Below are 13,556 nucleotides of genomic sequence, written 5' to 3' on the forward strand. Positions count from 1 at the left end.
GGGAACATCACTGCCCTGTGAAGGGTAACATTTTCTGTACCCACACTTACATGGAATTACCTTAGAGTGCAACTCTCCGTATGTCCTGAACTGGGCTTTGTGAATGGGGGCGGTTGAGAAGCAGCTCTATAAATACAGAAATTGAAGTGGAGCTTGAGAGGGAGCCAATTTAAAAGAAGATGGGGAGTAGCTTTCAGCAGTGGTAATGAGAACGATTAATAATAAAGGAGGAACCCTACCACTCCAGCAGCAGAGTGGCGCAGCGGAAGCGTGCTGGGCCCATAACCCAGAGGTCGATGGATCGAAACCATCCTCTGCTAAGCTCTCTCTTTTCACAAGACGGGAACCGAAGTTCTCAGTTTCACTACAGCAACAACCTGGGCGCAAAGCTGTTTTCTTTTGGATCGTGATGAAAATTGATCTATATTGTGCCCCAAAATGTTGGCCATCGGTGCCACATCTTACTTACTGTCGGTGTGCAGTGACCCCAGCTTCTCCTCCTCTGAAGGGGCTAGCGGCTGAGGAAACAAGGCCGGCCGCTAGCCGCCTAGGCTGTTCAACTGCCCGGTCCTTTTTGTCTTTAAATAGGACAGTGGACAAGGTGGACAAGGTGCAATGTGGAGTCAAAAGGCGGAACACGACCAGGATAAAAGTGGACACTCCGAGTGTCGGTGGGCAGTGCCTTAGGAGGACAGAAGAGCTGGCGCAGAAAGAGCAGACCCGGGAAATGGGGGGGAGGCTGGAGAGGCTGCGGGCGAGAGAAAAGTGGGGGGGCGGGGGGAGGGGAACGAGGGAAGGGGAGCGGGAGCGCGCGGAGGGAGCCGCGAGGCTGCGGGGAGGGAAGGGGAGGCAGTGGGCGTGCTGCAAGTTGACACGTACGAAAATCTCGGAGAAATGGGTTTTGGGGGGCTGACTTCGGCGAAGAAGCAGAAGCAGCTCCTGGAAGTGGACGTCACGCTCACTTGTTGGTGACTTTGAGGTGAAGTTTCCCAGAAAGCCCAACTGGAGAAGGAAACGCCAGACGGGAGCTGAGCCTCCTGCGCTGGACTGTAACTGTCTTCACGCAATTTTTGTTTCTCCTGAAGTTCGTCCGCTTAGGGCAGTGGTGCGGAACTGGGTTCTTCTTACCGCGCCCCCTCTTCGCAGGAGGGGCGAAGCTGCCCTCGCGCGCCTGCTCTCAAGCCTCCTCCAGCCGTGAATGTCGCCTCTTCTTCTGCCATCGTTGCTGCAGGAATATTCCCTCCCGACGGGTCCTACTCTAGTTTCAGCACCCCGCATCTGTGTGACTCATTGACAGTTTGGGGTTCAGATGGAATGCTCGATGTAACAAAGTTCGGTTGATTGTGCTGAGAGCTAGGGCGATGATCGGCGCTCTTGCAAACACGCGCGCGCGCACACACAATTTCCTAAATCTTAGCCATCACTAGGATGGCTTGCTTGGTCCTCTTTGTCAATTTATATAGAGAATGAGGAAGTTAGCCATGAGCCTGGATAGCTCAGTCGGTAGAGCATCAGACTTTTAATCTGAGGGTCCAGGGTTCAAGTCCCTGTTCAGGCGGTATGTAGCAGTTTTATTTCAGTAAGGCAAAGTAATGAAGCCTCTTGAAGTATTTCCTTAAAAGTGGATACTACTAAACAGCCAAAGTACTGTCCTGGAAAAATTTATGTTCTAGTGTCTTTAGTTATTATTTGCCAGTATTAATTGAAACATTCCCCGAAGTTTCTAAGAGAAGTTGAAAAGGAGGATAGTATAGAAACAAGCCAGTAATACATTTTTTCCCTTTTTAAATTTTTAAAAAATATAATAGTTTAGTTTTACATCATTTTGTGCATTTTTCCATCTCAGGTGTCATCCCCATGGGCTTCCCATCACCAAATCGCCCATGTGCCATCACCATAGTTCAGTCCATTTCCCTCCCCCAACTGTTTTTGATCCTGTTCCCCACTCCACCCCCATAAAATGTCTCCAAACCAGTAATATTTTTACTGAGAAATAAGTTATGGTTAAATTGCTCTTCAAATGATTGGTAAATCTAGCTGGGTTTTGGGAGGAGGAAAGCAATTTGGGGGCTAGAATGTTGCTTTTTCTCCATGGTTAATAGAGCTCTTCCTGTAAAGAAAATTTGCAGCACCTTGCAAAAAGTCCTAGTTGAGAAATCCATATTTAAACACATTTTGAAATTGTGAGCTGTGAGACTGCAGCAGTCAACACTCATAGAAGCTGTAGGACCAGACCCTGATGCTAAAGTGGGGATCTGGGCAGCCATAACATCCATTGTCATTCACCCCAAGCTATCTTTGAATCCACTTGCTTTATTTGCATCCTGAAGTTGATGGAGTAGACCACCTTACATGTGAGAAGATTCTCTAGAATTTTGTTGGTCTCATTTCCCTGGGAGATACACAGAAGAACGGTGAGTAGAACAAACTACAGTCCCTCAGCACTGCAAATGGTTTCAAGATTACAACTGACATTCATAGTATCCCTTCTCTACTATCCAACCTAGATTCCTGCAGTATCTGTCTGGCACCTCTGCTGGTCAAGGTGACTTCCTGGCCTGAACAAGAAATTCATCCCTGTCCACCAGATTTTCCTCAAGCTGTTTCTCTGAACTTGTTCATTCAGGGTCAAAAATCCACAAGGGAAATGTCAAATAATTATCCAGTAAATCATGGGATTGACTTATTCTTTTCTGTCCCCATTTGTAATAGTGTCCTACATCTCTCTGTGACAAATATCAGTTATGTCTATTGCTGTGCTAATTGCTTACCAGTTTCTTGTTATGGGAAGTGAGTAGGCAGCAGTTATAACTAAAATTTCAGTGAGACTTTTTCTATCACCATGGTAAAAGCATTTATTCCTCTTGGAACCAGACTTTCTGTACCCACAGAGGCCTAATGTTAGGTAGCCAGAATGTACTCGCTTTCCAAGTCACTGATAAGTAGAATCTCTTTCTGCTTCTGCCTTGGTACCTGGACCCAAGTGTTTACCTATTGGGGTATGGCATCTTTTAATGGACGTAGTATTAGGATGTAAATTGCATTCTGGCAATGGCAGACTATATTCTGGGTGTCATCTTCAAGTGTGTGCTTGACCCATACATACCTTGTAAAAGTGCTACTCTGTAAGTCAGCAGTTATGTGCTAGTTTATTATTTGATAGGACTAATTGAACCCGCAATTGTATGCCTTTTACCATATATCTAGTTCTTTAGAGAGGTTCCCATGTCATTAACTTGCCTCTTGTGGTTGGGTCATCTTGCACAGTAACAGAGGCTCAGTGTTGATCTCGCATGCTGAGCAGCTGGACATTCAGCAGTACCCAATGCTGATCAGATTAGTGGGATCCTACAGTAGTGAGTTCACAAATACTGATTTTGCCATCATGATGAAAGCCAATTCATAGGTCTATTTTTTTATTTTTGCATCTTTGGGGTGACAGATGTTAACTGACCTTAAGTGACCACATCTTTCTGTCAACTCGTTTGCCTAGTGCCTCTTCAAAAGGGATTCTTTCCAGGGGATGATAACATGTTATACAAAATTGGCTATACTCTGTGGGCCACTCCCATACTTCTTCATAGAGATGCCTGATCTCCTTGACTTTCATTTTCTAATCTCATCTCCCAGGTCTCTTGCCAATCAACCAGGGCATTTGTCTCTACCTATGAGATTATATATAGCTCTATCTTGATCATATCTCTTTCCAAGTATGAGGAGGACTAATTTTACTATTTACTAATTTTACTAATGATACATTCAGAGGATTTCCCCTTGCCACTCTCTTTAGCCCAGAAGTGGGGCTCTTTAGCCTGGAAGACCTTTTTATTCACATGCACCATACCAAGCTGATTCATCCAATGAGGTTTGGACTTTCTATTTTCATTACTAAGCATAGGTATTCATCTTTTTCCATAATTCTGAGCTGAAGGAGAGAGACTGGAAACATACAAATTACTGAATTAGTGGTCTCGGACACACGCTTATGTGTCCCCTGGCATTCTTGTTCTTTACCCTCGATGTGCTTCTTTGATTACATAGGCTGCCAAGACTCCCTGACTTTATGACGTAGCTGCCCCAGTCAATCAGCTGATCATGGCTGGAACTGTATCAAACTAAAAACTTCTTACAGTAAAAGAGAAATAACTAAAATGAAGAGACACCCAACAGATTGGGAGAAAACATTTGTACTCCTTTCAATTGATAAGGGAATTTATCAAAGATCTACACAGCACTTACACAAGTCAACAAAAACAAAGTAAACAACCCAGTAAAAAAAATAGGCAGAAGAACTAAAGAGACACTTTTCCAAAGAGGAAATGCCAATAGACATAGAAAAAAATGTTCAACATCACTTATAATCAGGGAAATTCAAATAAAAACCACAATGAGGTACCACCTCACACCAGTAAGGATGGCCTAATTTTTTAAAAAACGCTGACAACAACAAATGGTAGTGAGGACATAGAGTAAAAGGAACCCTCTTACACTGCTGGTGAGAATGCAAACTGGTCCAGTCTCTATGGAAAGCTGTGAGGAGGTTCCTTAAATTATTAAAAGTAGGTCTACCAAATGACCCAGCAATTCCACTCCTAGGAATCTACCCAAAGGATACAAAAACATTAATTCAAAAGGAAACCTGCACTTGTATGTTTATTATAGCACTATTTACAATAGTTAATACATGGAAAGAAACTAAATGCCCCCGAACAGATGATTGGATCAAGACAATGTGTTCTATGTACACAATGGAATATTGTTGTGCAATCAAGAAAGATAAACTCATGCCATTCTCTGCAACATGTATGGAGTTGGAAGAGATTATGCTCAGCAAAATAAATCAGAAGGAAAAAGAAAAATATTGGATGATATCACTTATAGGAGGAAGAATATTGGGAAGTTGAACAATGGGTTAAGAAAAATGATAAAACTTTTAGGCAGCTATAGATGTGAGGCTTAAAACAGGTGTGGAAGAGGAAAAAGGGAGTTAAAACAGGGGCAGAAAGAGCACAGGGACTATGGTGATGGTTCACAGATGGTGTGGTGCTAGGATATTTATGGGGACTACACCTGTTAGGAGAAATCAAATATTGTACAAAAAAAGAACAACACTTCAAAAAATTAATACAAGGGAAAAATCCAGTTGATGATGGACAACACTGGCTACCTGGTCACTTTCTTTCCCGTGGCCAGATATTCTATCTAAGCTGCACGTAGGCATAGCAGGAACTGCTTTTTGACCGCTATATAGTTCTCTGCTGAAGGTGGCATGACTTTGTTCCAGAATTTGCCAGGCTATATTATGACAAACAGCAGGAGAGTTAACACAGTTCTGGAGAAAGAGCAGAAATATATATTGTTGCCTTTCTCCTAAGAATACATGTCACTTCATGACCTGTTTTTGATAGGGATTGGAAACATATTTATCAGATCAATGGCCACATTCTGGAGGAGATCATGAGAGGCTGTGACTCCTGGCAGCTAGTGAACTGTACTCCTTGTCCTTAGAATGTACTTTCTGCCCATCATTTCCACAGTGGGTCCATTTTCAAGCAGAGTAATTGAGAGTAATGTGTTGAGAGACCAGATGGACAGCATTTGTGACTAAGCTGATGTAAGACCTGTATATAAACTTTTAGGTAGGTGCAGAGATGTGCCCATCTTGCTACCTCCCAAAACAAGACTCTTACATACATGCCCTTGCTTATGAAAAGTGCCATTGACCAATTCAGAGTGGTCTGTTCCTTGCTTCAGTCTTTCCTTGCTTCCTAGTACCTTGCTTCAGTCTTTCCTTGCTTCCTAGTACAGGGACCAGTTTCTGATTTCACCTGGGGAAATTTCTCAGGTTGCTAACTGTACCTGACTCTATGTAGACCGGCTCTACCACATATCTACAACAGCTGCAGCTGAGTCACCACTTGGTTAACTTTATGGTAGTTCTGTCATCTTCGGACAAATCCCATTTCATTTCTACTGGAAACAGAATTATCAGTCAGAAGTATCAGTCCTGCAGTCATCACATCTTTAATAAAGAGACTTCCTTTCGGTTTACTTTCCAAAATAACTCTTAATCTATAGGCTAAGGAAACAATATGGCAGTTTTGCTGGGAACCTACTTATGGAGCTAAGCTGAAGTTTCCTCAGAATATTCCCAAGGAACCTCCCCGATGGCACAATGGGTTAAAGCACAGCATTATGAATCTATAGCAGACACTGCAGTACAGGTTGGATCCCCAGCCAGGGAGCTGACCCACATGGTGCAGCAGACCTCTCCTATCTCTCCCACTGCTCCCTTCAGCAGTGTATTTCAGTACCTCTGCCTATTCTGCTCCCCTCTGTCTCTGGTGAATCTTCTCACCTTCCACACCTCTGGCCTGTACCCCAGTTCTGCGTGCATAAGTAAGTAAATAAATCTTAAAAAATATTCCTGATAGTGTAATTTCTACTACTAAAAGGTTGTGCAGAAATAAGCACCCATTTAATGGCAAAGCTGCAAAATCAAAGCCCTAAATTTTAAAAGACTAAATTCTCCCCTTTATTCCATGTAAGGATTCAGACATATAATGACAAAACGTAAAACAGAAAGAATATCTAACTCCCATTGGTGTGAGAAAAATTCCCAGGGGAAAGTGACCAGAACTCCCCTATTCCACTTGAGGTGGAAAAGGTGGGAAGTTATTTTAAGGAAAGGGAGCTTTTTATAAAGTAGAAAGCATTCTTTGCTATTAATGAACATTTCTTTACTCTTAATGTAGATATTCAAAGTAATGGGGAAAGCCCTGCATAGAATCTTGCAACAAATTGTTGAAAAGGTTGGTGTGTGGTGTTGATTATCAAGTAAGATTCTTTTTAAAGGGTCTCCTGTGCCTTCCTATTTAATGCCGTGGTGAATCTTCCTGTCCCTTACCAGGGAGATCAGGATTTGATTCCCTTAGGAGATTAGCTTTTTTTCCCCTTCCATTATGTGTCTCAATCTTTTTAGAGTTCATTTCCCTGAGAGGAGATCTTGCTGCTTTGTTTTATCTCTTCTTTTAGGTCAAATTGTCGTGTGTTGGTTCTTCTGGGAGTCCAGGGAGAAAGCAACAGCCTTCTAATGGCAATCAGACGCTACCTTCTCCGCTTTCTCTCCGGGAGGTGAAGTCACCTACCGTGCAGGTGCAGGCGTTCACGACTTATGCCGCTGGGAATACTCCAGGATCTTCAGCTGGGAATTTTCAATTGTCGCCTGCTCCTGTAGAGACCTGCGCCTCTCTTTGTGGAGGGTTCACTTGGGTTGCGTAGGCGGAGAGTTGGCCGCAAAGAGGGCATTGGGGTGCAGGTAAAAGAATGGAGGGGAGGCTCTCCTGAGCGAGGGAATCCGAGATGGGTGGATGTGGGCAGGCCAGGTGAGTGATGGTGGATGGCAGAGCACGAGGACAGCGGAAGGGCCAAAACCAGAAGAAACTTTAGTTGGAAGGAACTCTGAATTGGTCTGCAGAAGCAAAATGACCGAACTGCGGGAGTTGAGGGGGTGAAGGCAGGGTCTCGAATTCACATCTCCACGCAGCAGCCAGGAGCCAGGAGCCAGGAGCTCAAAGAATGATAAGCAGGTACCTGAGGACGCCAGGCCACCATGCTTGTCCACCCCAATGGGGAACGCTGGATCAAAATCACTTTCAGAAAGGAGAGGTTTTTAAAAAGGAAAAGATGACTGAATGAAGCGCAGTTTGAACCATCTGCGAATTGTAACCACAGAAAAGGATGAGCTTCAAATGAGTTGGCCGAAACAATGAAACGATCTAAAATATTTTTTAGGCAGTATAGAGTCGTGGCAAAGATAGGAGTCTTGGGCCAATATATATGTTTGCATTTAGGTTGCATCTCTTACTGTTCTCTTACCTTACATGACGTTTCTCAAGTCCCTACTTTCACCTGGACATTGGCACTAATAATCTCCATCTCATGACTTCTGAAGAGATCGATGAGTGAATTGTTAATGGAAAGCTAGTTAATAATCTGTAGGACTCTAAAATGCTGTTGGAGACTGTCTTTGCTATTGAGCAAAGTCTGAGTGCATGTGGACAAATATTACTTGCATTACCATCACTGGCTACAAGTTAATTTCTTCCCTACAAAGCTCTAGAATAGTTTAGTAAACAGAAATTCAGTTAAAGGCACAGACTCAGAGCGACGCTCAACACTTTCCTGAGAGGGCACAGTGACACTCTGTTGCCCAAGACTGACATCTTTTTTACACATGTGTACTAACATTTCTGTGTACTAATAATTACCATGTGGTGAAAATTCTGGGGGACTTTAGAGCCCAAGTGAACAAACACCACTGCTCTCAAAAGCGTATATGGTAGGATCCAGCCAAACTGCACCCCACTTTCTAGATTAAAGTCACCCCCACACCATGCAAGGGAATCTTTTTTTTTTATAATATAAAAGTTTATTTTTACATCATTTTGTACATTTTTTTTCCATCTCAATTGTAATCCCTGTGTATTTCCCATCACCAAGTCACCTGTGTGCCATCACCAGAGTCCAGTGCACTTCCCTCCTCCCCCTGTTTTTGATCCCATTCCCCACTCCAACCCCATAAATGTCTCTGGTATATGGCTGTTCATTATTCTTATTATTTTCTTGCGTGGTCCATTATACTCCTGCTATGAGCAAAATCATCCGGTATTTTTCTTTTTCTTTCTGGCTTATCTCACTAAGCATGATCTTTTCCAGCTCCAACCATGTTGCTGCAAAAGACATGTGTTTCTTTTTTTTTTTTTTTGGTTGCTGAGTAATATTCCATTGTGTATATGTACCACATCTTTTTAATCCAGTCATCTACTTTTGGGCATTTGGGCTGCTTCCATGTTTTTCCAATGGTAAATAAAGCAGCAATAAACCTGGGGGTGCAGGTATCTTTTTCAATCAGTGTTTTTGTGTCTTTTGGGTAGATACCTAGGAGTGGGATTGCTGGGTCGTAGGGAAGCTCCATGTTAAGCAGTTTGAGGACCCTCCAAACAGTTTTCCATAGTGGTTGTACTGGTTTGCATTCCCACCAGCAGTGCAGGAGAGTTCCTTTTTCTCCACATCCTCGCCAACATTTGTTGTTGCTAGTTGTTTGAAGATGTCATACAAGGGAATCTTTAAATGGCATAGTTCACAGAAATTTAGCGATGATTTTTTTTGTTGCTTTTTCCTATCACCTGGGATTCTAAATCCCCTTACAAAATCTAGGCGTGTCTTAGTTCATCTTTGAAAGGAATCATTAAATGAAGCTAGGTTAGACTTTAACTTTGTAAGGACAGGAGTTCTGGGAAAGGGCTGGGGCCCTTTTCTACTGTAAGTAGCTGAGATAAAAAAAAAAAAAAAAAAGCTTATTACTTGAATAGGGACTTCAACCCTGTTCAGATTAAAAGCCTCTTCTATTCTCCAGTCATTTTGACTCACATGCTTTGGTTTCCGAAGGAATGAGTGAAAGTGCCGTAGGGACCTTGGCATTCTTAACACCAACTCTCCCAAACTGAGCAAAATCTTCGGTCGCCTGTTTCTTTCTCATTGTGCCATACCAGATTCCTGTGGCGGCCCAGATCCTGTAGGTGACTATCTCTGATTCCCAAGAAATGTATTATTCCTATTTTGATTTCTGCCTGTTTCTCATTAGGATTATAGACTCTCTCTCCCCGGTTGCTTTTCACTTGCTTAATAGTTCTTAGTCAGAAACTCAAGGCTCAAATAACAGCTGAACTTACAATATGGAGCTACTGGAAGGGTTAAGAGTGACATTTTCAACTAGGACAATGAGGCCTTTCCTTTCTCCCATAGGATTTCAAGAATAATTTAAGCCCCAATAATTCTCCCTGATACCTGCTTCTTTCTCCTCTCCGGCTACCTTATCTTCTTACATCCTGCTACCACATTTTAAGAGTCTGGACCCAGGTCCAAAGAGAGAACCTAACTAAGCCTTCATTTGTGAACCTGTAAAATCTGTCATTGGCCACAGTTGCTCAATAGTGATTTGTTGAAAGGATTTCATCCAGATGTATTAAAACACCACTGGGCAAAACTGAATTTCATTTCAATGAGTTGGGGAAGGGAGGTGAATTCAGACTGAAAAGCAACTTGAAGAAAAAGTTTTCCCCATCTCTTGGATTATTTTTCTTACTCTTTCACACATGTACATTGGAAGGAACTGTCCCCATAGTGTGATGTGAACTTACACCTCTTGAGCCACTAGGGGGAAGACAAGACTCAGGGAACGCCACATCCGAGCTCCAGCCTTCTGTACTGACTTAAACATGAAGGGCTAAATGTTCTTGAGGCTACAAAGTAATAAAGGTGGTGAGGAGACACAAAAAGAGGCACAAAAAGAAGAGGGGAGGTAGATTTTCCAGCAGGGCATCTAAACAGTGGTTTCAGACTTGTCTGAATCACCACATGCCTTAGACCTGTGCTTCTTTGGAGTTGTTTGCTCTTGAAGCTAATAGGGTATATGTGTGTGTGTGTGTACATATATGTGTATGTATACATACTGTACATGCATGCACATATATATCATTAGCAAAATAGTCTTCGGTAATTTAATGAGGTCTAAAAATAAAAATATTACTAAATCACATAAAAGTTATTTCATACTGATAAGAATACGTAAGAATTGCCTGTAAACCTTCTATTAAAAGGAGCCAATACGGTTAGGGTGCAGGCAACAGAGATGAACAGCTTGTGGATCACAAGAGTTCAGAGAAAAAAATTAGCAACCATAACAATCAAGAAGCATCTGGAGTCACCACTTATGTGAGGGACACAAAACCACTGTGAAATCATATTGTACTTTATTGGGCTACTAAACTTGCTAATGCCACAAAGCTATTGAATTTTGTTGAAAATGCTGTATTATTTCTGGATAGCAATCTAGTATCAATCAACCCCCCCCCCATCAAATCTGGAACATTCTCTATTATACCACTGGGGATACATCCAGGGAAATTTTCACAGATGTTTCTGAAGGGATATCTATGGGGGTAAGTGGCATTAATTACTGTGACAGGAACTAAGAAGGTAACTTGCTGGGAGAATAAAAAGCCAAAATATGGTAGATGCATACAGGAAGACATTGCTCATTTAAATACATGTAAATAAAATAATGGTATTTCTAGAAAAAGTCAGAAATAGAATGGTATATATCTAAAATATAATTTATATAACAAAACTAGTGAAAATAAGCAAGGTTATAAAATATGCATGTTACAAAACACTGCGTATTCTGTAAGAAAGCATGATAATAAAATGCAAACATTTAATACCTTTAAATGGTTCTCTATCAAGAAGGGTGACACAGGGAAGAGAATATATAGATAAAAAGAATCAATTAATTGATTAAAAAGGTCCTTACATCCACACACTTATAGATAACTGAACCTAAAAATATAACAAAAATGTTCAAATTAATTGGTGATCACTATCGTGCAATTTTTTTAAAAATAAAGTCCTCCCCCTATAATTAACAACTAGAGGGAATGCCTTCCGGCTGTAAAACATTTATTAAAAGGGATGAAACAACCAGTAGAAAACAGACTACAGGAAACAACAGTACCAGGTTGTGAGGGAAGGGAAGCTAAGGAGAAAATTTTGAAGAAGGAAAACATCACAACATTTACCATGCTAGATATGAAGACATCAGAAAACTGATGCAATTCAGAGATGCATCACCATTGCAGGGGTAAACAAAAGCATGGACTGGAGTGGAGAATTCAGAAATCATCCACAAGTGTAAATTTAATACATGACAATAGTGACACTGAAGCTAGAGTGGACATTATATTTTCCCATGAAACTTATGCAGGGCTAAACAGGAATCCGAGTCTGTGAAATTACCACACTCATTTCCTTGTCTGGCCTGACTAGACATGGGATTTGTGCTAGAATATGAGGCATGTAATAGACAGTGTTCTCCATCTGGTTTCACCACATTAGCTGAGAGCAGTGCCTCATTGCCAAACTATGGGGCAGTTGAAAAGTTTAAACTACCACCCTGTCAGAGGACAAGGCTTTATTGGGTTCCTGAAGCCAGGCACAGCTAGCTAAAGCAGAGGTAGACCAAGTCTCCCTTTTTCCACATGGAGGCATGACAGGTGCACGCACTGCTGCAAGTGCAGAAGAAGACATCTTACACATTTGCTTTCCATTACTTCATGCATAAGAGCCTACAAAGGGAGCCACAGAGGGTAAACCAGATTACGCCATGCCAAGCAATCTGGATTAAACATGTCAGTTGTTTATGATACAAGGGAAGAACCTATGCTGTGGACTAGTGGTAGTTTTGATAAAGAATGTGAAACTCAACATGTGTTAAGTGATACCCCTCAAACAAAAATGATGGGTGGATATAAAGTTTGGGGGGATACTTAAAACTAGGAAGCAGTTGAGGGAAGTAAAGTACTATTCTAGGATGGAAAAGAGACTTCCTTCTCTATCTTCATTTCTACAGGTAAAGGGAGGAATGATACTTTGATCTTGCTTTAGATCAAAAAGGTGCTAGGTATCTCTACCCACCATTCATCTAAAAGCAAATTAAATTTTAATTAAGTTCTTAAGAGCTGAAACTTGGGCACTACCAACGACTGCTGACTGGAGTTGAGCGTGACAGGCAGCGTGGCAAACTTGAGCCTTGACTTTCACCAGCTAGAAAGCTGGAGCTTTATCAAATGGATATTGAGTGATTCTTGCAGGCAGCATTAAGCCTGTCTGCAATTCTCAAGCAAAAGCCAGGAAAAAGCAAGTTGGAATTTGTTGCCTTAATGAAAACTCAGTTGCTAGTACTCATTTGCATATTCTATGCGTGTCTGTTCTCTGAGCTACCCAGGACACATCGAGGGAATGAAGAAGCTCCTCACATGAACAGCAGAGAGCAGAAGTGAAGCGCGGATAATGTCCAACTCACCAGGTGTGGTGAAGTGACTGCGTCCTGGACACACAAAACATCTACGACTCTGGTGGGACTCGAACCCACAACCTTTGAATCTCTCATCAAACACGCTAGAAGTCCAATGCGCTATCCATTGCGCCACAGAGCCTTACAGGAAGCAAAGGTTTGCTAGAGCTGTAAAAAGGTTCGTTTATTTGATTAGCCATCAGATACTTTCAGGGAACCTATTCTGCCCCAGGTATCTAGAACTTTTAAGAAGCAAAACCCAGTAAGAAGCTGTGAGGAGCACTCAATGCCTGAGAGGGAGTTTCTGAGCCTTCCAGTGTCTGTTATCATGGTTTTTCCATGAGATAAGGAATCTCTTCATCAAGGATTAAAAATCACACTTCATCTAACCCTTGCAATACCACGCTTAGGACTATTGTCTTCCCAAAAAATAGAATTCGAGAAGCTTCAATAAGTGGCGTTGTCAGATATTTTTAAGAGGTGGACCCTGCCTACCACTTCCTTTCCTCTAGTTCCTATCTAAGGTTCTCTTTCCCGAAAGAGGGGCCCTTCTTGCTCTGTTATGTTGTTAAAAGCAAAAGAAGACCTTAAGATGACAGACAGACAGACAGACAGACAGACAGACAGACTTTGGCTTTCGATG

General features: G+C 42.0%; 3 non-coding genes across 3 annotated transcripts; 2 read left to right on the plus strand and 1 right to left on the minus strand.

The window, feature by feature from the left end:
* Positions 1-248: 248 nt before the first annotated feature.
* TRNAM-CAU lies at positions 249-320 on the plus strand. Its single transcript has one exon. It is a non-coding gene; the product is annotated as a tRNA-Met (tRNA).
* A 1,165-nt stretch (positions 321-1,485) lies between these two features.
* On the plus strand, positions 1,486-1,558 carry TRNAK-UUU. Its single transcript has one exon. It is a non-coding gene; the product is annotated as a tRNA-Lys (tRNA).
* Positions 1,559-12,966: 11,408 nt separating this feature from the next.
* On the minus strand, positions 12,967-13,055 carry TRNAR-UCU. Its single transcript is given in 2 exon segments — positions 12,967-13,002; positions 13,019-13,055. It is a non-coding gene; the product is annotated as a tRNA-Arg (tRNA).
* Between the last annotated feature and the right edge of the window lie 501 nt (positions 13,056-13,556).

This window comes from Condylura cristata, unplaced genomic scaffold, assembly GCF_000260355.1.
Source record: "Condylura cristata isolate star-nosed mole 26May11 unplaced genomic scaffold, ConCri1.0 scaffold00048, whole genome shotgun sequence".
In the NCBI taxonomy this organism is placed as follows: Eukaryota; Metazoa; Chordata; class Mammalia; order Eulipotyphla; family Talpidae; genus Condylura; species Condylura cristata.